The sequence below is a fragment of the Ornithodoros turicata genome, chromosome 9, assembly GCF_037126465.1.
Source record: "Ornithodoros turicata isolate Travis chromosome 9, ASM3712646v1, whole genome shotgun sequence".
Classification (NCBI taxonomy): Eukaryota; Metazoa; Arthropoda; class Arachnida; order Ixodida; family Argasidae; genus Ornithodoros; species Ornithodoros turicata.
The window spans coordinates 22479964-22505981 of record NC_088209.1 but is presented as its reverse complement, the minus strand read 5'-3'; the positions used below and the strand labels follow the sequence as shown (position 1 = coordinate 22505981).

The 26018-nt window shown below is 46.4% G+C and overlaps 1 protein-coding gene and 1 long non-coding RNA gene across 3 annotated transcripts in view; one reads left to right on the top strand and one right to left on the bottom strand.

Moving 5' to 3' along the window:
- Positions 1-26018, top strand: part of LOC135368366 (cuticlin-1-like) — a 201634-nt gene that overhangs the window by 68291 nt on the left and 107325 nt on the right. The gene's annotated exons all lie outside the window — the stretch shown is intronic.
- Positions 1426-2103, bottom strand: LOC135367816 (uncharacterized). The gene is made up of 3 exons (XR_010414530.1): positions 2053-2103; positions 1826-1982; positions 1426-1762 (listed from the first exon to the last, which is right to left on the bottom strand). It is a non-coding gene; the product is annotated as an uncharacterized LOC135367816 (long non-coding RNA).

Below are 26018 nucleotides of genomic sequence, written 5' to 3'. Positions count from 1 at the left end.
CATGCTTTTTGACTACCCTAACCGAACTTGTCCTGCTGGTATATTTGCTCCGAGTGTTCCACTAGCATCGGGCAGCAAGGTTAAAAATAGAACTCGTCGTCTGGAGGAGGTCACTCTCTGTCGTGGGGGACAAGGGGCTGGGAAAAGCCCGCAGCAGATGAGCCAGATAAGCCGTGCATAGGGTCCGTTAATCCGAGTAATCCTGTTAGCATCCCGGAGCTCTACCGGAGGAAATTACGCAGGCAGAACACCCTCTACCCAGTGCTGCTCAAATTTAGCACAGGTGACTGCGTCGAGGTGAGGTGAGGTGGGGGGGGGGGGGTATATGTTTATTCACACACAAGGGGATGTCAGCCAGGCAAGTGCCGGCTTGCTTCTCCTTTAAAAAAAAAGGTCGAGGTTTAGAGAAACGGATGAGGTGGAATCGGAGTAGAGTGGACGTCGGTCACTCGTTCCTCCAATGTTTGTTATATGTATTTTAAAATAAATTTCGTGTTAGCGGGCGCGAGCAGACATGGACGGATGGAGAGAGGACATCAAGAAGGAGAGGGTGGACTTCAATGGGATTCATGATGACTGTCTACGTGCGAGAGCTCTTCTTCCAAAGCAGACATGATGTGACAGCTGCGGCAACAGACACATGAATCAGCCAATAGAACATGCCTGCATAAAGTATGTGGAAGGAGGACTTATTATTGCTTTTTTTTTTTTTTTTTGCGCATTTAAGAGCAGGAACACATTTTGGCCGGAGCTATGTGACGACCCGTCCCGTTGAGTCGTTTTTGTCACCGTGTAGAAGAGATCCCTCACATGAATCCTGCTCGGTGATGATGGAATGCCTCGGAGGACCGGATATGCTTGGGGCCAGATTTGTACGTAGCTTGAACACTCCTTATCTTACAAAGTATCTTACAAATATACTTTGCAAAAGTCCGTTTTTCGTGTACTTCTTACAACTATGTAGATGATGATATGTTGCAACAAAGACAGGCTGGCTACCCCAGTACACCTGCACAGAGCTAGTTAAAGAACACGAAGAAAAACATACACACAAAGGAGGGGGAAAAGAAATAAACTGGGAATAAAGGAAGTAACAAATACTTGTTCGTTAAGTTTCTCCTGAGGTACTTTCTTGATTTTTTATTTATTTGTTTGTTTGAGGACAGGAAGGTCGACATAGAGATGAACTATATAAAAATATGTTTTGGTTGGGTGCTGCGGCACTCACGCACACATGCATGTACTTTTGAGTGTCTTGTATACGCTTTGCTGGGGTGGGGGGGGGTCCTCAACCAGTAGCCTCACCCGTGGGCGCCGTCCAGAAACGTAGGATTTCTGAGCCTGAGGAGTATAGGGAACAGGGGGTTAGTATGAAGTCGGCCCTGGACGCATATCCTAACCCCCATGTTTCCCACTCTTTGCTGCTGTCCTCTCTCCATCCGTTCACGTCTGTATATGCCACTCACAGGCACAGTTGCTTCGCGGCGCTAACACGAAATAATAAAAAAAAATCTTCGCATCATCATCATCGTCGTCGTCGTTGTTCTCGAGGTAGTGAATAAGCATCGACGCCTGCCGGCCCGCATACGTTCTGCTCTGTTCTTTTGCTCCGTTGAAGCACGATTCACCAACGATCAGCATTGGAGAGAGTGATAGAAGGTTAATACTCAGTTTTACTCAGAAGAGTTACATGAAGTCTTACCAATAAACGCCTTTCGTTGGTTACACTTTGAGTACTGCTGGCCAATCTCCTCATTCATCCCTGTCAAATACCATATAATCATGACCGACGACTTTCCTCTGCCAAGTGTATAGAATCACGTACCAAGGACAGGGAAGCGGGCAGGATAGACTCTGGAGCGTCTCTCCATTGTTTCCGTCGGTTTACGGCAGCAGCGTATCTCGTATAGCTCCGGGAGCGAGGTATATCCGGCACTGTTGTGCACTGACATTCGTCGGTGCTAGACGGCCGTTGGGAGGAACTATGGGTTAGATGAGATCAATTACTAAACGACACGACGATATACGAGGTGTGTTCAAAAATACACGGACTGTTTGAATTGCACGACTCCAGTTGGTTCCAAGGGAATCCGCTTGGTGCCGCTAGGTTTCTGTACATCATCTGATGAAACGCCGTTTTCCGATTGGAGATTATCTTCATTTGTTGGTTAGCTACGCTGTGTTTAGTGAAGTCTGTTTTTTTTTTTTTTTTTCGTTTGTCGGATTTCAGAATGAATGACCTGAAGGTGCAACGACTTGCTGTGAAATTTTGTGTTAAACTACATTGGAAAATCTGCGACTGAAACATTTGCTATGCTCAACACGGCTTACGGTGATGTTGCTATGAAGCGTACGGCATGTTTCAAGTGGTATGAATGTTTTAAGGGTGGTCGACAGTCGATTGAAGACGACGAGCGTCCTGGACGTCCTTCCACGTCAACTGACGACCCACACGTCGACGAAATCAGTCACCCTGGTGCGGGCAAATCGACGTCTGACCATCAGGGAGCTTGCTGAAGAGTGTGGGATATCAGTAGGATCTTGTTACGAGATTTTGACCGAAAAATTGAGGATGCACCGCGTTGCTGCGAAATTTGTGCCACGCCTGATGACAGACGACCAAAAAGCCAATCGCGTCCAGGTTTGTCAGGAACTGCTTCATAGTTCAGAAGAAGATGAAAACTTTTTGTCAAGGATCATAACAGGTGATGAATCATGGATCTAGGGTTATGACATTGAAACGAAGGTCCAATCATCCCAATGGGTGAGTGACACGTCCCCCAGACCCGAAAAAGCTCGCCAAGTTCGATCAAATGTCAAGGTTATGCTGACGGTTTTCTTTTATGCCAACGGTGTTGTTCACCACGAGTATCTCCCCCAAGGCTCCACAGTGAATCAGACTTACTACATTGAAGTTCTTAAACGTCTGAGGGACGCCATCCGTCGCAAAAGGCCAGAAATGTGGAGGAGTGGCGGTTGGTTTTTCCATCACGACAACGCTCCAGCCCATTCAGCCCTCAGAACTCGGGAGTTCTTGGCCAAACATTCGATCATTGTTCTTTCCCACCCCCCTACTCATCTGATCTTGCTCCTTGTGACTTTTTCCTGTTCCCAAAACTTAAAAGACTCTTGAAAGGAAGAAGATTTGAGAGAGTTCCCGAGTTAAAGAATGCGACGAAGGAGCTGAAGCAAGTTACAAACGAAGCGTACCAGGACTGTTTCAACAAGTGGAAACATCGTTGAGATAAGTGTGTCCGTTCTGGAGGGGAGTACTTTGAAGGGGACCCGGACATGTAACTTCTAAATCAAGTACATTTGTTTTATGATATCAGTCCGCGTACTTTTTGAACACACCTCGTATATACTCTGCAAGAATCCGTAACTATATATAGTGTTGCGATGATGCAGCATACTTTTACGGAAAGCTCTCTGTGTGATAAGCAGTATCAAGGATTCTCACAGCTTCACGTCGCACCTATCGTATATACCGAATTCTGACAGTGGTTCAGCGAAGCGTGGTATGTGCCACTCTTGTGTATGTGTAGCAGAGGCGCGGAGTTGACCTACTTGGCAAGAGGGGACTGGCTTTTCCATCCAACGAAGTGCGTTAACAGCCACAAAGAGAAAATTGTGGAAATAAACCAAGGTTCGTGGAGCTATACACTGTGTCTCAGTTAAATCCTCTGGCTAAATAATTCGGGAACAGGTGCACCAATCGAAGAACTTTCCTTTTTACAAATACCTGTCCAATGTCACCTATACAAGCGACGCACTGTGTGAATGAGTGGGAGGCGCTCATTATTTAAATAAAAATTCAAATGAGTTTCGTGAAAAACATAACTTCTAAAGCAGGGAACCGTTGGCATTAAAATGGGCACTACACCTTTTGGGACCTTCCGTGGACACCTTAGAAAAAAAAGAAAAAGAAAACGCCAGCGAAGCGGGTCATTTGTTGCATTAATTAGTTGGTTTCGATTAACATATGTTTGTCGCGGCTGGTCGCGGTGAAGCGCTAGAGGACGCTCTTCCACTCTCTTATCCACCAATGAATTACGTGTTCTTGAGCTCACTTCGCAACGGGGAGTGCTGAAGAAAATGTAACAGTGCCAGACAGGCTTTGCCAGTCCCCTTCCCTGCTTATCTGAGTGATATGCGCAATTTCTCTGTTATGATCGCACGGACGAAACACAGTTGATCACATATAGTACCTTGATATCACATGCTTATCACGTTTTCTTCAGCACTCCCCGTTACGAAGTGAGCTCAAGAACACGTAATTAATTGGTGGATAAGGGAGTGGAAGAGCGTCATTTCGCGCATCACAGCGACCAGCCGCGACAACAATATGTAAACCGAAACCAATTAATTACTGCAAACAATGACCCGCTTCGCTGGCGAATTTTTCTCTAAAAGATGTCCACTGAAGGTTCCAAAAGGGGTAGTGCCCATTTAAATGCCAACGGTGCCCTGCTTCAGAAGTTGTTTTTCGCGAAACTTTTTTTGAATCTATATTTAAATAATGAGCGCCTCGATCCCGCTCATTCACACAGTGCATCGCTTGTAGGTGGTAGTGGACAGATACTTGTTAAAACCAAAGTTCTTCGATTGGTGTACCCGTTCCCGAATTATTTAGCCCGGGGATTTAACTAGAGACACCGGGTATGTTGCATGCCTGTAGTTGAAAGAGATACGACGTCTTTCTGCCATTTGCCGAGAGTGAGTGGCGAGAAGTCAACACGATCACGCGACGTATATATGTAACATATAACAGCGACGTACCGATGTGCGATATTATAGACCTATAGATGGCGACACCTTCACCTTTCTAGTGTGGATAACACGCTGGCCGATGTTCGGAGTTGATGGTTCTTTTCCGTAATTCTAGTGTATATTCACTTGTGCCGCGATGGTGCGATACCTTTCGGTTCCCCAATGCTCCACCTACTGCACTGAACGCGGGATAAACGTGTAAAAGCAGACGACGCGAGGAAGCGGTCCACACTACGGTAGTTCATCGTTTCTCCGCAGCGCGCCGACACCGTTTTATCTCGGAGCGATATTCGCTACTCCCATACTAAGTACGCAAAAGTGCCACCACCGCCCACAACGCGGCCAAGGTGGTCGGTTTCATACTGGCGGCTTCTCTGCTGGGTGATGACAACTCCGTCGTCCGCTACGACTATCATGTCCGCCATTCGACTCCACGCACTGCCCGTGCTTCGCTGACAGCTATTGAGACGCTATAGAGATGGTTGCCTAGGGACAAGCGCTTTTTGTCGTGCAGAATATATATACAGGACGGTGTTCTTTTTAGCTGCAACAAATTTTCATAAAAAGGGGAGTAGCCGTAGGACGCTTTTACTTTTGTCATTGGATTACCCGACGGGGCTGCTACTAGGACACCGTATTTTTTCTCAGTTATGGGACTAATTAACGGAGACATTTTCATACACTTTTTAATTGTCGACTCGAGGGAGTACATTGCAGTTGCAATGTGCTCGCGAATCGCCTTTTGCTGTGCCTGAATCGCGTATAGCGCTTTTCTGTGACGTTAGGTAAAGATATCGACATCACTGTCGCTCTTTTGCCGATCACTTGCGGTTCGTAGCGGACGGTGCAGTTGAAATAGTTAGGTCCGTAGCGCGCGCGCTGCGATTACTTTTGTGCTTCATCACTGGTTCGAGCGGATCATGTGGAGATCAGGCTTTAATATCGCGGTTGCAATGTGCTCTATAAAGTCGATAATTAAAAAGTTGATTGAAATATATATATGTTAAATAGTCCCCTGAGAAAAAAATGGCTTCCTAGTAGCAGCCCGGTAAATTAATCCAATGAAAAATGTAAAAGCCTCCTAAGGCAACTCCCATTTTTATAAGAATTTGTTCCAGCTAAAAAGAAACACCCTGAATAGTATTAATCAAAATGCCGCTCGATACGTACACTGTAACGCGAAAAGAAAAAAAAAAATGCCAGAGGAAATAAATGTCAGGGAAGCCGTGGGCGCTGTGACAAGTTCACATGGAGGGATGGATACTGTGACTTTAAATTAAAATTTCAACACAGAAAAAGAAAGAAAAGGTCTGTGGTGCTTTGGGGAATCAGCTTCTTCTTCTTCTGTACTAATTTTCATTGCCACCTTTATTTTCATCTCACCAATCATCGTCACCACCAATCTGACGTCAGGAGCCATGGAAGCATATAGAGATGGGCAAATTCACTCATGATCGCCTTCAACGCATCATTCACCATCACATCATGGAGGTGGATGTGATGCTGGCTCATGGACTGTGATATGATGTGCATGTGATACCGCACATTCTATTGTGACTGTTTCCCTGACTATAATAACCATTAATAGCGTTATGCAATGAATCGTTAACAGCCTAAGTCAATTGGCCACATATTCCTTAAGTTACGCACAAATGTGAGTTCCCACGCGTGTGCAGCCGCATTTATTGTGCTGGAGACCGGTTTTTATACGCACAGGCCACTTCTCAATAGAGTACAGTGAATCGCTATTTAGTTGTTCATTGACGCTGTCCCTGAACGCCAACGCTTTCCAAACTCTGACAGTGGGAATGGTTTTCACTATAGGACAATACAACGTTTGTCGCACCAAGGTTTTTTTGCCCTCATCCCAACACGAACAATAGACGCATTTTCCAAAATGTTCTCTTTGAGGCTTCATTTTGGCACATGTTGTTCGCGCTCCAGTAATGTATAGTGTATCGTCGAGTGTCGCGCTGTATAGCACCGTAAACGCCTTGACTGAAAGGACGCAGAACCGATTTAGCGTACAGGCTGAACCTCATGTTTTCAGTGCCGAATCCATATGCCATTGTAATGTAGGTGTCTCACACAGTGTCACATTGTATATTCTGCAGTTTTTTTTTCTCTCTAGGTGGCGCGGAAGTATCATAAAATTAATTTTTAGTCTTGAGAACGTCATGAGGCGACTCATCTGTCGAATTGAGTCTGGCAACATTGCTTTTCGAAGATGAGATCCGTCTCCTCACTACAGCTGTTGCTAAGAGACACACGGCAGAGCTCGCAGTGACGTCACCTAGGCACCTGGAGAACCCGAAACTATATGAAGGTTTGCGGATACCTTCGAAAATTCGTGCAGGCGCGTAGTGTTCCCTGACGGGTAGTCCCGCACGACTATGCACTGCAGAAAACATGCGAGCACATCCCTCGGGGGTCTTCATTGAGAGTTAGGCAACACTGCACACGCAATGGAAGAACATGCAATAAATGAGGCCAGTCAGTCTGCCTTCAACTGTCCAACCTGAAAGTTGTCTGGTACGAAACTGTTTGCGAAAAGTCGCAGAAACCGAAACCGAGGAATCGGTCGCCCTCAGAGCTCGTGGCAATGTATCCACGATGCTTCGGCCGCCGGTTTTCGTCCCCGGACCAGAGCCCACTAGTGTTCTGGCTTCGTGGTACACGAAGTTTGTACATTTAAGGTTTAACTGCTAGCAGTTTTGCGCCGTTGTCCTTACGTGCTTTGTTTTTTTTACTGACTGTCTGTTTAATCTGCGAAGGTGTATGTAAGAATGCTACACTCTTAAAACAGAACTTCACCGCATAGCACGCTCCTAGCCAACCATCATCTCGAGTGACATCGTTCTCTTACCTGATTTGCTGAAAACGGGAGGCGTACGCCATTTTTGTGACAATTATGCGCTGCATAAGTGTCACAAAAAAGGCGTACGCCTCCCGTTTTCAACAAATCAGGGCAGATAACGATATCATTCGAGATGATGATTGGCTAGAAGCGTGCTATGCGGTGAAGTTCTGTTTTAAAGGAGTAGGTGGTACCGTGGTAGGCGCAGGTAAGTTTCTGTTGCTAGAAAAGTACAAATCGAAGGAAAGCTAACTGATTTATCGAACATACCGTACAGGAGTCCATATTGTCTGATGTGATTAAGCCTAATTAAGCCCTGAGTGGCGTACGTTGGACTGTTTACGTTTCCGAGTAGGTCACGCCAGCGCATGCGCAGTGAAGTCGAACTTTTGCGAACTTTCGCGAATTTTTCTGAGAAAAGTTCGAAAGTTTCTAACATTTGCGAACTCGAACCTTGCCACGTTCGTAACATCACTAGACTTCATAGGAAACTGTTTAGGCATTTGCCTTTCACGTGAGAGAACTCCCAGACAACGCAGCTCGAGCTGATATCTCCGCGGATCATCTCCAGGTTCGAAATACATTTTCATCACCTTACAACGTGGCACAAATATAACCGTCATGCCGCAGCACCGCACGCAGCGTTATGGGCCGTTCGCCACCATAACGCTGCCCACCTTAATACGTACACTCATTTCACTTTTGTGTTGTGACTGCTGGATACCGGTATGCTGACATACGCCTTTCACTAATGCTGTCGATGATGCGATATTGCACAACACAGTGTTTGCAGTCAGTCCCAAAGGCATGCGAGCCCACGCGTCTAGACTCAACGGGAAAACGAAGGGCAGTGACGACGTAGGGGTGTCAACGCAAAATGTACTCCAAGGCTTCCCCGGAAGGTCAGGCACGGCTGAGTTCTTCGCTTTTCACCAGAAATATTTTTGAGACGGGTTCCCGAGCGCGTTTCATTGGAACGGCACCGACGACTCGATTAGCCTTTTTCTCGAAGAGGTCGAGAACAGGTTTTTGCTCTGTCTTAGCTGGATTGCAGGGAAGCCCCTGGATTGCCCGAGGACAGCGGCTGCGGCGACGTTACATACCTCGTCTGCTGCGCGTGTCCTTGATCATGAACGCCGACAACGGTCAAAGAAATCTCCGAATAACTTTTGTCACAGAGTACGAAGGCGTTATCATTCGAAACTGATGGCGCGATGTCGTGAGTGAGTGAGTGAGTGAGTAAGTAAAAAAAGAAAAACGTGGAGAAATTGGCACCACCAACGTGGAAGCCGGCTACTCCATGCCACGTGAACAACTCTGAGCACATGAACGTACATAGACTCTCGGAGTGAAGACACTCAGGTACGAAGAGTCATACAGAGTCACAGCAGTCAAACAGAAAAAAAAAAAGGAAGATGAATGAGAAGAAAGGAGAGGAAAATCAGAAGAAGAAGAAGAGGAAAAAAAAAGGAAACTGAGAAACAACAGAAACGGAAGCACAAAAGTCAAAACTTATCGTGAGCGCGAATATCACACAGGAGCGAGACGGTGTCGGCCAATTTCATCGAACGCCGTTTCATCGACGCCTGGCCTGACCAAGGTTAGGCCAGGAAAGCCTTTCCGTATTTCACACGTTGGGGAGACTGACCAAGGTTGGGTCAGGTCGTCAGGAGAGCCTTTTACGTTTTTCACACGTTGCCGAAAGAAAAAGCGGCGGCCACCGATTCGGTGAAACGTCCATTTTCGGCGAAATGGCGTTCGACATTATTAATCCTGCGTAAATCGTCCCGCACGCGCTAGTGAGCTGATGAAACGCCGGTGAGTGCTGCTTGCAAAGTGTATGGTTCTCAGTCAGCGCTTCTCCGTATTGATAATTATTGCGACACTACTGACCCAAAGTGTTATGACAACATACGACGGTGCTGGCGGCAACATTCAGTGGGAAATAACCGCCCATGCCGCAGGGTAGCACTGCAGATAATCAGCATGGATCGAAGCCTTTCGCGTTCAGCGTAGAATTTCTGTTTGCCTAGGATGCCTAGGGACGAGGTAAACGAGGGATGCACCCTCGAGATCCATTATTGTGCCTTCTTTCCATGGTCTCGTGTACTATATGTAGAGCCTTACCGGGAATGGAGTCATCAAAATACAAAAACAAAAATACAAAGTCACTCAAATTCCATCCCACAACGGGAATAGCCATTACCCGAATTCAGTACCGGACGATAATTTTCGTTTCCGTTTCTGTTTCCGGTAATGGAGGACCGTGGTATGCGTTTCCGTTTCCGTTATCGTCACCATCTCCAATTTCGGTAATATACCGTTTCTGTTTCCGTTACCATTACCGTTACCCTTCCCTGAGGACACTGGACTTCGGTTAATGCAGCTGTGTAAGGATGCTATTCAGGAGTGAATAATCTTGAATTCATTTGAGAAGAATGGCGTGATTGATAAGGTACGCGAAACGGAAAGCAGAGAGGAGACTGAAGTATACTATGGCAGCGACGCTGTTGCATCGGAGTCTAACTGATTTGACTAAATATGTTTCAAATATAGGACATGCATATATGATACACCGCTTTGGTTTATTGTGTATACTGGTGGCAGTTTGTAGCACCATTGCGGTGCGCGTTATACATCGAACATTTTTCAAATTCGGCTTGTTTCTAGGTGTGCGCGTTATACACAGGTAAATATACGGTATCTCAAAATGCTTTCTAAATTATTTACTACTGTACTGTACTTACTTTATTTTCCAACTTTTTGTTCCGTATCCTAAGTGCGTTCCCCCTTCAGTATCTAGTATCGTATTTTAAATACATTTTTATGGCACGCTGTACGTGTCTGCTACGGTGTATAGTTCCAACCACGGTGCTTCGACGTTCCGGCTGAGATGCTCCCGGCAGTGAGCAGTAATGAAAAGTCAACGTGGAAGTATTGGAGGCAGCCAGTGTCTGTTTGATGCGTGACAGACAGGTTTTGTTTGTGTCCCTTTGTGCATTTTCGGTCGCCCGCCGTGTCCGGACATTTCTCCGTCCGCTTTGGGTCGCTGCCCACGGAAACAGGCGACAGCGCGGGACGTTTCAATGACAACCTCCTCCGTAATTTACGTCTATTTGCCGCATTGCAACAGGTACGGGCGAGCTTCGCGTCCATCATTGTTTTGGAAAGCAGCGTAATTAATTGCACGTGGACAGCATTTAGGGCCACCCACAGCGGTGACGTTTTCTCGTTGCATATACTGGTCTCCTTTACTGATATTGTGACTTTTACGTCTTTGTGCGCTGGCATCACCACGAGAACTTCGTGCCATATCAAGGTCTCGTGGGTACAGTATCATTATTCATCCATCACACCATCATTTCATTTATTTATTTATTTATTTATTTATTTATTACCATCCAGGCAAGACAATAAACAGTGGAGCGGATTGCAAACTCAAAACAAGTGAATACAAACAAACTCAAGCAAGTGAAATACAGCACTATGGAATATCACTTCTATCCATCATCATCGTCATCGTCAGTATGGAATACTGCTGAATGGCTTGCACTAGATCACACCAATGTCACAAGAAAGACCGTGATGCGATTACTGGTCCTATAAGCACAGAGAGTACAACAAGAGACACAATAATGTAATGCAGCACAACGCAAAAGATAATAGATGTACAGTAAGTTATGATCCGCGATAGAACCATGCTGGAAATAGTGTATAATTAGAGCCTGAAGTTTTCGGGAAATATTTTTTTCAAAATTCGGGGGGTAAAAATCGGGTAGATAAACGTGTGCACTAAATTCATTTGAATTCGGGCGAAAAAAACAGCCGGTATATTAAATTCGGGGAGAAATCGGGTTCAGTTACTCAAACTAACTGTGGTGGTTTGGTACAAACGGTGATGTAACTGCATTTGCTGCAAAAAAGCAAGTTAATGCATTCCTACAGACATCCCAGTGGGGGGAATTTGCCGGGTAAAAATCGGGTTTCACCCTACAGGGTGAACCTTCAATTCGGGGTGCAAATTCGGGAAAGAATCGGGTAAAACCCTAAAACTTCAGGCTCTATATGTATAATGTCACGCGGAGCAACTTGAGATTATTATCGGTGGTAAGAGAACAGGGAAGATCGTTCCACTGCTTTGCGTTTGCGGTACAAAGGAATCGGTGAAGGTTTTCATCAAAGGTGGCTCAATTGTATGGCAATATGCTGCACGTGCCACAGGGTGGGACTGCGGATAATTTCGACCACCTGGGGTTCTTTCGACGTGTGTCGGAAATATCCGACATAGGGTGCTGGAAGCAATGTTTACCCCCCTTCGCATTGTCACCGTCCTCGGCTGGGATCGAACCCGCGATCTTCAGCTCAGCAAGCCAACGCGTTACCGACTGAACAACCGAGGACGGCCAAAGGCAAAGGTTTTAGTTTCGCATCGAACAATGCCAGCTTTACGAATGTGGTCCAACAGTCTACATAGTAACAGTCCAACATATTAACCAGTGCGCCCCAGGGGCCGTTGTTGTCCGGTGACGGATATATCCGATATACAATATTCAGTACAATGCAAGTTCATGCATTGGGGTAGTTGCCGTATATAATTGCCAATTTGTCTTTTGTTCCTTTGATTACCAAAATCTTGGCTTCTTGGTATCTGAGACTCAATTTTTCTTCTTCTTGCTTTGTGGGTGTGGGCGGATTCAAGTCCCACACGCCGATTCCCACATTCTGGGAGTCACGATATATAGACGAGATGGTGTCCCTCAACGTAGGTCCTGTTCGACGACGATGAAACGTGTTCGGGAGAGCTTCTCAACCCCCATGGCGTCGCTCCAAGACGAGACTTCGATAAGACTGAGCTGATTACGCGCCTTCGAGGCCTTGAGGGAGCAGCCTGTACGTGCGACATTAGTGGCGCGCGTTGTCATCGTCACCTCACCGTCTATACAGACAGCTACCCCTCCGTGAGACTCTGAAGAGTCTGTGCCAGAAACTAGACGGGGATAACGGAAGAGCTAGGGGGATCAATTTCCTTGGAAACTGGTGCGACGCCCATGTGCGTTGGTGCCACTTACTTGTCAGGGTTGCTGGATAACCTTTGTTGATTGATGCTTGTGCCGGCCTATAAGAAAGGGCAAACAGATCCATCTTTGCTTCTGCGAACCCTCATCCTGTACCGTCCTGATGCAGTGCACGTCTCCTCAACCGGTTGTCGTCAACTGCCAAATAGGTGGCCCATGCGCTGCATTGTTGTAATTACGAGCGTGGGCAAATGTCATTTATTTATTTATTGTAACAAACCCAAAGGCCAGAAGGCGTTACATTGGTGAAGAAAAAAGAAACGAAGATTATTACAGCAATCACAACAATTATAACAATCACTGAATAATAAATGTGGCTGGGAGGCCAGACAGTCTAGACAAGCGTCTAAATTGAAAATACAAACTAAGAACATGATTATGTGCGCTGCGAAGTAAGGTGATGCGCTGCTGCCGATTTGAAGGATGAATGATCATGGATGGATGCGATTCCTTCGGGCAATGAATTCCAAAGTTTGATGGCGCGCGGGTAGGAGTGAAGGAATGCGTTGGTGTTGCTGCCCGCCTGTTCTGTGTTCTGCACGCAGTATTGACTGGAGACAACCATAACACCGCAACGCTATACTGCGATGTAATGTTGACAGACAACAATTTTGTTACTGGTTATTTGGTGCGCTCGTTGGCATCGGCAGCAGCCGTGACTTTCGTGACAAACACATCTTTATTCTGTTACGGACGAAGGCGGGGGACGCGTCAAAGTCAAAATCTGTGCTTCTTAATTAGAGACAACGTCCCGGAATTAAAATTTACTTGTCACGGAAAATAGGTACGCTTTGAAACGCGAGGAAATATGAAAACGCTTTTCTATAGGGACGCAACCCCCCCTGTCCCCCACTCCTTCCTGCTGTCCTCTCTCCATCTGTCCATATCTCTACGCTGCTCATAGCCGCACTTGCTTCGCGGCGGTAACACGGAATAATAATAAAAAAAGCTATAGGAACGTCCTGAAGTTGCCATTTAAGGATGGGGAGTACGCAGTGCAGCATTATATCTCTGTAATGAGTAACGTAATGTCATTACATTTTTGCACGGTAATGGGTAATGACTAGGGCCCGGAAATATAGGCATTAAAAACGATGGAAACAGCAGGCATTTAAGCCCTCAAAAACACCAAAATAGGCTATAAAATGCAAAGATGCGCACGTAAAATGCAAAATGCAGCACTCAGCATAAGCGAAAGCGCATTCGCACATAAAAAAAAGAAAGAAAGAAAAGGCTATTATGGCATCTAAAAATGTTAAAGAAGGCTACAACTCAATAGAGTCGATAAAAAGTCATGCAGCTCCGAAAATGTCGCAGCACTCATAGGCAAATGCCTAAAATTCCGGGGCCTAGTAATGACATTACTCATTGCTTGGGCTGAAAATTGAACTGTGTCGTGTATGGGCGAGGAAAATTCCTTGTTATCCAGCACGTCTTCGAGTGGTGTCTTTGGACACCAACTCTTTCTAACGCTGCAGTTAACCTTATCTATGATTGCTCATTTAGATTATGCATACTGCTCTCATCTCTCGACGAAATCATTCGTGCGAAGCGATTTTTCAGAAACTCCACTCAGTATCACCGGGAATGTGCAACGAAGCAACGACTACAGTCGTGTTCAACCTAAGATGGAATCTAGTCCGTCACGTCTTGAAGTATCACTCCGCCGCAGGTAGGATGGCTGAGAGGTCACGATCGTTCCTCCGCCAGATAATGTAATCCGTCATACTCACTCTGCTTCGCTGTTGGCTGTTTTGACGCCGAACCGATGAGGCTGCGAGCGGAACGGAAAGACTTCTGATTGGAGGATTGAGGGAGCAATCGCTGCATTCTCGCTGCATTCTCATTGGTCGTGTGCCCGGTGCTGTGTCGCTGCGTGGTGGCCATGGTGGTGGCGCTTTAATATTTCTCCTGGCGCGCTATCTCGTCTCCTTATCCACAACGCCGTATGTAGCTGACGAACTAGTTTTAAGTTGAACGCGATAATAATCACGTTACTATACAGTGCGCGCATCAAATGCCTCGTTGGACCGCATGTGTTAGAGGCTTCCGACAAAATTTAATGCCAAAGTTTCGTCATTACTTGGTGAAAGTTATTTATTTGTAATACTTCTGGCGATTGACTCGCCGTGGAAGGGGGGACATACAAATGCAAGAATAAGAACTGTGCGCATATTCCAGTACCAATATAAACGTAACAGAGTACATAAAATGTACAACGTTATGGCGTTAGTTATGCATTACTAAGCATGAAAATTTAATGAATACTGCGATGCATGGGAAAACTGTCATGACTTATGGGAATGCATTACATTTCCCACCACGTAAGAGCAAAAGGGTAAAAGTGCGTCGTGAAGTCGCTGTCGACATCTGGTGTGAGGTGAACGCAATGCTGAGTTTTAGATACCCAGAAGCGTGATAGATGGCGGGTGCTGCGGTTTCGTTTTGCTTCGTTCCATTATATTCGTTTCTGCCCCCCCCCTTTTTTTTTCTTCTGCTTTCTTGCGTTGCAAAAAAGCTTGTTTCGCGGCGCTTTGTTGACGCTGACTGAAAAGACTGACGGCATTTTTTTAAGAACCAAACTGACGGCATGCTTCATGTGCAACCAAATTTGACTAACTTTGAGTGCCAGCTACCGTAGGCACGCAGCATTGGCATCCCCCTTGCTACAATACCAGTAGAGGTTAGGGGTAAAGACATAAGTGTTACGTCCTGGAATTTGTGCAGCCGATGTGTGGCGCAGCAGCAGTGATATATTCTAGAACATTATCCAAGGAAGCCGTGCCTTATCTTTGAGATGAGATCATCAACAATTCACAAGATATGTGTTTCATTGATAAAATTCTAGAATATTAGGTAACATAAACATTAATTGCATGCTATCACAAATCATGGTCTTATTTATGTCTAGTGTAGAAGAAAATCTTATTTACCTATGTTACGGGGACGTGCAAGAAAAAAAAAATATCTCACCCGAGGCGTGCTAAGGGTCGCCATATAAGTATAACCCAGTTTTGCTCAATCAGGTATAAAAGTATGGTATGGACATATAGGGTGATCCGCCGGGTTATTAACTTTGCCTTAAAATCACCCAAGCAAGGACTGTGACAACTTCCATTATGGGATGAGCATTGTGCGGTTATACTTTACTTATTGTTAAACATTTAATGAATGTCCATCCCGTATGCAGAGATACTACAACAAATCAAAACTAAATAGTCATTCGCTGCGCTTTCTTTCTTATTCTTTCTGTTTTTTCTTCTTTCCGTTATGGTTGGTCCTGTCTTCGAATTTCGTCTGAAAATTATCTTTTTATCTGATAAGAGTTTGTGTTAATTTATTAACTGCTTGGTAAAAGAAAAAAATGAGATGATGATTGAGAAGTCTGCGTTGCAGCGGCTGCGCGACAATACATGACATCCGCTTGTAAACATCGGTGGGAACAGTACGGGACCAGGGGGAGGCAAATGGTGTCGAAAGACTCGAGCGTGATTTTGTACGGAACTTTCATGATGCTGTTTCAGTTGACGTGGTGTGAAGTCTATGGTGGTGAAACAGATATAGGAGATTACAGTGAGCCTTACCGCCCGAGTTGTGAGGTGTAATGTTTTTAGTGTTTTAGTTTTATGATGGGTTGTGTGACAGGGGTGCGTGCATTGAAACACTTGCCTTCAGGGTGTGGCATTGAAAAAAACTTTGAGATGCCGTAGTGTTGAAACATGGCTATGTCGTGAAGTGGTACAGCAAACGGATTAATTAGGAGTTTCCTAGTGGACTGCATAAGCTATGGACTTCGTCTTGGCGAGCAAAGGAGTTTGTTTTCATTCATATAGTATTCTAGCGACGTGATACGCCGAATTATTATCTTAAACTACGCTGGTGCTGTGGTCACGTTTTCTACACATCGTCGTCATGCTTAGTATCACAAATTTGAACATTCGCCATTGACAGTACTTCAGTTACAGCTTGTATTTGATACCCAATGTGTGGCTCGGCAACGTGAACCGCTTGTATGCTTCGTGCCCCTGTCACGTTTGCAAGCTTACTGGTCCACGAGACCAGTGGCCATCACACTTCTGTATAGCAGTATAGCAGTTATTACGACTACTCCCATATGGCTGGCATTCGTAAAGTTACTTTTCTACTGTCGACACCACGGACTTAGTCGGGGGCGACATGGTCGTACAATACATCACGCACGGTCGTTCAAAAGTGCATGCTAAACTGGTAGCTACACATGATGAACAATTCACACCGTGTTAAAATTCGAAGTTTTTTTTTCATTTTTGTCTTACATTTTCCGACACTATAGACAACTTTTGACTACTAGAACATATGTAGATCTGTGGACGGACGCGAATTGCGCCATCCGGCTTGCAGCTTGTCAATTTCTCACGGGGTCAGTAGTGCTTGAGATGTATGGTCATTGTTCGCAATGATCATTGGAATAGCCGTATGTGACAGAGCCGTTAGACTGTTGATTCAGAATGAGCATTTGATTTCACATGTTTTAACCGTGTTCTGAGTACCGCACAGAGCTTGGACAGCCTGTGAACAGCGCCTGCAAAATGCATGCTCGATTGCAGTCGATGAAATTTCTTATCTACACCCAACAACTTTCTACTATGTCCTTGCAGCCTATTGGTACGTGACTTCGATAAGCAATCTCCATAAGCAACTGCACCAACGAACTCCCTGCATTCGTTATCTTCGTTTCACGAACATGTATTATTGCCTGCGAAGCTTGGATATAAAAGAATCTGCTGATTACATACTGGATTTGGAATTTGCAGCGGGTACGATAAATCACTTGGCCATGATAACTGTGATGGCGCTACTGTTGCCGTCCGGATAACAACATTTAGGCTTAATTACTGGCGTGACCGAAAGGAAACTGAGAGTAATGAGGCGTGTATTTTTAGGCTTCTACAAGGAAGTTGCAGACACAATACTTTTTTGGAGCGAGTGGACAACGGGCACTTTTCGCAGGGATTATTTTTCAGTCGTCGAGTTGCGAGCCGTACTGGACAATAGTAAATTCCTTTGTTCAACTTCCAGTGTGTCAGTGGTGGAACATTGTGGTCCAAAGGTGGTCTATGTCCTGATTTCGCCTGTATATAGTGTGCCCGTGCGTGTGAATCGCATCTCATAGGAGGTGGCGTTTTGTATCGCTCTTTCTCTGTTGCGGCTTTTTTTTTTAAAAAAAAGAAAAGATAAATATTCCTAGTGCCTATAATTCCGGTCATTTCTCGTGTGAGTGCTTTGGTGTCAACGTAAAGTTGCAACCTGCCGTGCGACTGAAATGGTTTGTTCCTTTTATATTTTTACTTCTATCTGTCCCCACGCTTCCGGAGAATACGGCCGGACACTTTGAAGATGTCATCCTCGTTCCTACACTCTTAAAAAAAAGGGGTGTACTTTAACTCCTTTCGTTGCCACATATATAACACCCTTTTGGAGAGTACAATTACGCTCAAGAGGGTGTCTCCTCACTCCCTCGAGGGAGTAGCATAATACCTTCTCCCTGCCGGGGAGTAATATTACACTCGAGTAGGGAGAAAGGTGTTATGTTACTCCCTCGAGGGAGTGAGGAGACACCCTTTTGAGCGTAATTGTACTCTCCAAAAGGGTGTTATATATGTGGCAAAAAAAGGTGTTAAAGTACACCCTTTTTTAAGAGTGTAGCATGTATGGTGTCTGGATAGTGCTCCTAGAGTCTGGAGCGAGAACACGGGGGATCGGGTTAACGTGAGAGGTTCTCCCAATGGTACCAAACAGGAAGCTATCAATCTCAGGGTTTGGGGATGGTTTGGTCAGTCGAGGTAACGGGTGTATTGTTTTTGTCTTATTTTTGTCAAGTGTGTAACCTAAGCCGTGCGAAGGGAATGGCATCATTAGGGACCCAAAAACAACGCCATGAGCGGGAAAGTGGAAACAAAGGGGGACTTGGCTAACGGACTCCGAGGCGAACGGACGTCTCAGGACGAACATATTGTTATTGTACTTTGTAAATATCATAGTGTAAATAAACCTGTCGTGGAGCGACCAAGGCGTTGCCAAATTTCATCGTCGAACACCACGGAGACAACTGGCAACAGCAAGCAGTGGGATCAGCAGAAAGAAGAAAACAAAGAACCAACAACATCAGAGAAACGTTTTTACTGTCAAGCTCCAGGATAACTTCTATTTTTTCTGAAAAGAAGGTCTGTTGACAGTATCCAGCTTGCAGGTTATATTGGAATGCCAATTTTATGCAATGTTAGACACGTCTCTATTGTAGCAACCACTCTTTCAACATGTGACAAAAAACATTAATGAAGCTGCACGTGCATGTATGAGTATGCAGTCACGAAGATGTCAGAAATAACACTCGAGCGTTCACGACTTCCACCATGTTCGGACAAATATACGCAGAAACATGATGTCTCTCTTGTCGTAAATAGCAGTATTTCGAGATACTTGACCTGTCTCCAACGCTGTCGGTTAGTTAACATTACTGCGGAGCACCACTGTCTTGACCGTATGGTCCCTCCGCATTGATCCAAATAGCGTGTTCTGCAATCGCCGTAAAAAAGCACCGGAGCCTTCCTTCTGCATTGCATACGGCCCCGACTGAGATACAGGATACGGGGCACCTGGTGTGTGTTCTCCGATGTTTCACACCAGGATCCCATATGTTTTCTGGTGTGTGTCGTCTAGTGTAGCACAGCCAGGTTCTCTGGCGTTTTCCGGTGCTACAGTGTTACACATTATACTGTCTCATGTTTGTGACCTAATGAACTGGTTCCTGGGCACCCTCGTGATGCACCAAAAGCTGCTTGGATACTCTTTGAACATGCCTTGGTTCCGCAGCAAAGCTGTTGTGTCCTGGCATGTTTTGCCATGTGGGGAGCCTATACCTATGCCTGGCCACTGCACACCTATATATATACCTGGCCACTGCACACGTATACCAATTCTTGCCTGCATACTCCACCCGAACGTGGATTGCTGTGCGTGGCCGCCAGATCATGCGGGCAACGCAGAACTCAGGAAAGAGTCGCTTCGGAGGCTAGTACGGTCATATCTGCTACTCACCTTCAACGGGCGGGTGTCGTGTGGAAGACCACCAGTGGCGAGCTTTATAGAACGTACTTTTTCCCCATTCGGGTCGCATCCTAGCGGCGCTCCAGCGAACTATAGAGTCACTAAATAGGGAGCAGAGTAGCGACAGTGAGCCACGCCGGCGATCGAGACCGCCATCTTGGGTCCGGTGTGGCTGCGTCGCCTAGCAACGGGACGCCAATCTCCCCCTTCTCCACCGGAGAACACCGCGCAGTCGAGCCAGCTCGCAACCAAGGACATGCGGACATACGGCGCGTTCTTGGAAGGAGAAACCACGTGACACGATCGGCCCAATCGCGGACAGCCAACGGTGGCTCCGGCGCGGAAAAGGAATGCGATACTCTGTGCCCCTATTTAGTGACTCTCCAGCGAACCACCCTCGGCGCGCGCCGAAACAAACCCACGTGGGCAGCATAAAGGACGAAAACCGGTCTTGGAGCGGTGCTGACGAGTTCGCGCGGTGTTTCCACTCTGGTCGGCCCCATCCAGCACCATCTGTTGAACACGGAGGTAACCTTGTCCGGCACATCCAAGTGCATCGCAGCGCATGCGCATAGGCAGTTGTGAAAAAGGTCCATTCCTAAGCTACAAAAGGTTAGCTAAAAAAGCTACCATAATAAAGGTTTAAAGTGCGACGTTCACCGTGTTTTGTCTTTATTGTCCTCCGTCGTCGTTACTTTTTTCAGTCCATTCCCTTTTCCTTTGTTCACGTCTTCACTTCCAGTGCTACTAATACCATCCTAATGTATCGTGTAATACCTAAATTATAACTGATAACTGAGTACAAACTCTGATTGAATTCAGTAGTGGTACTCAGTTCCAGTATTTTAAAATAATGTTTACTCCTCCTCCTCCTCCTTAGTGCAGTGGTACACACAGATCGTGTCCATGAAGAGTAACAATTAACACATGTAATCCAAGTGCGATGTCTGTCATTAACGTTCGTTCTGTAACACAATGATACGGACACATGGCGCGCATTTCCTTTTAGCTTGATAGATGGACTGAAAGTACGTGTCACGTTATTTTGGTGACCGTATAGACCGCTGGCTGCCAGGATACCGAGTAACGTGATACATATTGAATACTACGATAATGTGTCGTCCTAATGTAGTTCGGAACGTTAATGTCTGTTACGTCGATAAGCATGCTGTTCGCGCTTCGCTTGTAATGCCCAACGATGTGAAGCGGCAGTGAAGCGTAGCCAACGGTAACCTTCAGGACGGGACAAAGAGTTGCGAGGCGAACTTGAACTTCCGTGGTCTCAATTTAGCATCCAGCCATTTTCGCTATGGAAATGTGTGTAGAGTATAGCAAGAGCTGCAGGGCCCAGAGGGGAACGCTTCATGTTTAGTCCGTTCATATATATAGGAAACAAAATCGTGTTCTCTCTGCGATTTGTAACCGTCACACGAGAGATCTCCTCACGGAAGATTCTAATGCAAGAAAAAGCGAAAACACAGCGCACACAGCCGAAGCTTTGTCCCTTATTATGTCGAGTATTCACACTGTGCCGGAATATCGGGAAGGGCGTACTGCGCACTTGGCAGACGACACTTGGCAGATGACAACGTCAGCGTCTTTTCCTGTCGTCTGCTACGGAATATCTCGTGGCTGTGTCGCAGGATATTACTGCTTCAACTATATATTATATATGAATGTTACGCAACCAACATGCTGCTCTGTCGTGGCCTAACGGCCGCTAAAATGTGGCTTTCGTTCGCTCAAGCGACTTGGACAGACATCAAAAGTCAGTGAATTTGAGTGGCGAAATAGTGATTCCTCACTTTTAAACACGGCATGTCATCTTACGAAGTAGTCGAGCATTCTCCTTGATTTTCCTTGTTTGGAGATCGGGGATTTCCCAACCGGGAATATCGAGGTCCTCCCTGCTCAAGTGACAGCAGAAAGCTACGCCATGTCTCGCATGTTCCGCTGTAATATTCCGGGGAATGTCGCTCGTGTGAATACACGATAAGAGACACTGAGAGGTTCCGACATTCCAACAAGGAAGCACACGTACTACTGAAGCGAGAATATGCTGTGCAATAGGTGAGCTGTCTGCGCTGCTCCCCAGTTCCCTCTTTCCCCTATTGCCCGTGGATCGACCTCATTGGTGTGCTCGCCCAAATAAGGGGGCAACGGACTATTCTCTAGAGATCTGGCCTAGGATTTTCCCTCTCCCTCGCGCGCCCCGCCCACCCGGAGCGCGCCAATGGGAGGACGCGTGGGCGGAGTCGACTTTCATTGCCATCTGGGGGCAGAGGTTCGAACGTAGACGGAGACGTGCTTTTCGCGATGCTACGTCCACTGGGTCTTTCCATTCACCATGGCCCTGAGTTGGCCCGTGTTCCAGAGATGGCGCTGCCCGATCTGTGAACTTAGGGACGCGTGTTCCTTGGGACAACGAAAATGGTCGGCGATAAGTACTGTGTCTGAGCGATGCTCGCGTTTGTCTGTTTGTTGGTTTTTGCTTTTAATAAACGTTTTATGATGGCTTGTTTTTGCTTTTAATAAACGTTTCATGATCGGCGTCCGAAACAAACGCGGCCATCGCTCAGGGACGCCGATCATGAAACGTTTATTAAAAGCAAAAACAAGCCATCATAAAACGTTTATTAAAAGCAAAAACCAACAAACAGACAAACGCGAGCATCGCTCAGACACAGTACTTATCGCCGACCATTTTCGTTGTCCCAAGGAACGCGCGTCCCTAAGTTCACAGATCGGGCAGCGCCATCTCTGGAACACGGGCCAACTCAGGGCCATGGTGAATGGAAAGACCCAGTGGACGTAGCATCGCGAAAAGCACGTCTCCGTCTACGTTCGAACCTCTGCCCCCAGATGGCAATGAAAGTCGACTCCGCCCACGCGTCCTCCCATTGGCGCGCTCCGGGTGGGCGGGGCGCGCGAGGGAGAGGGAAAATCCTAGGCCAGATCTCTAGAGAATAGTCGAAGATGTATCCATTTCAAAACGTTTTAAGGTTCAGCAGGCTTGCGCTCCGTCACATGTTGCTGTGAACCAGCTGCAGAAGGCGGGATTGTTGCACAGCCTCCACCTAATTGTGTGAGGGTTAGTTTCATATATCTTGGAATTTGTCAGTACACGAATGAAAAACAAAGGCACGTGAACTGAACTGGACACCGGTTTTATCCAGGCTTGCTCGTCATATACGAGGTTGATTCAAATGAAAAGCTTAATTATTTAATGTGAGGCAAGTGAGGAAATACAGAAAAATTATACATATATCATTTTTCGACGTAGTCCCCGTGACACGCAATGCACGCATTCCACCGCTTCGGAAGTGCATGGATACCTCGTGAGAAGAACTCTTTTTATTGTCACTGTAGCCACTCCTGCACCGCGGTTTTCACCTCTTCATCGCAATGTGCTCAACATAAGACACGGCGCCACGGTCCGCAGTTGTTTTAGTTTTTTCTTCCACCAGAATATTCTATGGGGATGTCGCTGTTGTGAATACACCGAAAAGAGAGAGAAAAGGGAAGGGTGAAGAGAAAGAAAGAGAAACCTGCCCTCATCAGTTGATAAAACGCCTTCCGAGAACGACTGCTGAACGACACCGTCGGGCGAAAGCAAACGGGTTTTCAATAGAAAAGAAAGTAGTAAGGCACACACACACAATTGTCACGTTATGTCTTTTCGTTGCGGGTATTCATTATCATAGGCGTAATGTTGCCCCATTCACAATGGAACGTAGCGATGTCCATGACCCGCTGACGGGAACTCAAGGAAACGCCACGCAGAACCTTTCCCAGACACTCTCTTCGTGCGCTCTCACCCGCGCGGGACTGGACGCCTCAGCGTGACCCGAAAAACGAGACGAGGTCGACTGCCCACTCACAGGGAGGGAGGGAGGGAGGGAGGCCGTCGTGAGTAACGAGGCGTGCATCAGGAACTATATCGCAGCCAGCAGCAGTGCAGACTATACGAAGCAGCGCCTACACTCTGTCTCTCGCTTATCTTGATTGACCTTGAGAGTTCGGCAAACCGAGCAGCAAGTGGACACACCAGATTCCAAAGTTCTGGTGTGTCTGCGTTCCCAAAACATGTCTCACCGCATGACGCGCCTCCATCGCGGCCCTTCGCCTGCTCACGTCATCGTAGAGAGCTACCCGCCTTGCCACTGGCTCTTGGGCTCGTGGTAGCTTGTCAGAGAATGATCAACGGTCTTGACATCTCCTGAGTGCGTTCACTTTTCGGCGAACTATGAGTAAGGAGCAGTTTTGTAGCAAATCTAGTCGTGCCTCACGAATAACCAAGAACAGCGAAAGTGACTTCCTTCTTTAAGGATGATTCGGTAGCGATCGAGCTGGTGGTAGGTATCCGTGATTGCGAAGTCCCAGGACCAGGGACAAAGATAGGCACATACACACATATGTACGTATATATATATGTCCCTTTTTGTCCATCGTCTTGGGGTGCCGCTGGTTTTGCTAACATGGGAACCTGGAACAGTATGGAAAGTTATGTATGTTCTGAGGCTGGACCGGCAATCCAGAAGATGTGGGTTCGAGTCCTACAGCTGGCTAACCTTCTCAGTGTCTTTCTTCTTTCACTGAAGCAGTGCTGGGCAAAAGTGCGGGTCTTCAGAATATTACAGTTCTGTCTTTTTTTCTTTTTTTTTCACAAACAGCAACAACTTTATCATAAGGTGATGAATGGGGAGTCTCATCGCAGGAGGCGATACTCTACCCCATTGGTGGTGGTGATGTGGGGAATGAAATAATGAGCCCCTTCACAATAAGGATCCCAATGGCGAAAAGTTCTTGTTTAGCTGGAAAAAGGCTCCTTATTATGCCAATGCAGTAAATGCCCATTGTAAAGTGTATTCACACTACTGGGTATTCCCCTAGGTACATACCATAATATGTCTTAGTCCGTCTTGAACGCAGGCGATATTGTTCCCTACATGAGTCTCTCACCAGCTCGCTTCCGTCCTCCTGCTATGTCCATCATAATATTAATTTATAGCTTTAAGAACTACGACGTCATGGGGGTGGCACAATCTGCCAGACGTCTGGTAACATTGCTCCTCGAATGTCGATTTCATAGTCGCCTCACCGCAACTGCTATCAGTCTTCCAGCGTGGGGCGGAAAGCGGAGACCGAGAAGGGGCTCGCGGCTGTTGCTATTAGGAGACAGATGTACGTTACGGGGCACTGATGCGCAAAAAAACTCTCCACGCGGAATGAAAGAATGCCGTTACCTTGACATCAACACAAAAGGAACGGGATTCATCCGTTGCATCCTCCGTGATTTATGAGCGAAAGAAAAGGCAATTACACTTTCACTCTCGCTCTCAAGAAATGCGGAGACGCCTCGAATTGGTCCACTCAAACGATCTCCCGTGATGAATGGCAGAGGGGAGAGGCGAGGGAATGCGTAAATTGCTGTTTCTTTCGCTCATAAATCACAAACGACGCAACGGATGAATCCCGCTCCTTTTCTGTTGATGTCAGAGCAACGATATATTTCATTCCGCAAGTAGTTTTTGCACACTAGTGCCCCTTTAAATGGGGTTTCATACAGCAGACTCTGTACATGTTGCTTGTTATTTGTTCGTTTAAAGCGAGTGATCGTTATTTCCACGAAGTGGTGGAACCAGAAGCATAATGCTTCGGGAATGTTGCTTCAGACACAGAAAAACCATGCGCGACACGAAATCGCTTTTCACGCTTGCGGTGTCAGCTTGTGCGTGCCTTCTCGAACTAGACTTTCGCAGGGTTTGAGGGGTCATTGTCTGGTCTGCGTTCGTCATGTTGCTCGCGGATGTTGCAACATTTACAGTGGTAGGTTCCGCAGAGTAAGCGGGCCCAACGCTCAGCCACTCACCACACTGAACAAACGGTTGAATAACTTCTGGATTGCAGTTGGACGGTCACATACAGCATTCGACGCCCCCCTCCTTTTCTTTTTTTTTTTTTTCTTGTTCTTAAATACTCTTTTCTCGGGTTATTTTGTTCACACTCATTGGAAACCTTGTCGGCACATAGCAGTCAGATCCGGGAAATGAATATGACAGTACGCCCACAAACGGAAGCAAGCGTCAAACAAGCCATCGATTTCCCAGACACTCTTCGTTTGTTATACGGCCCCTGACTTACACTCTCTTCGCTCGAGGTGGACAGCTTCCTGTCGCCGCACTTTCCCCCCCTTGCTCAAACATGGTCTCGCCCCTAAACCAGATGGC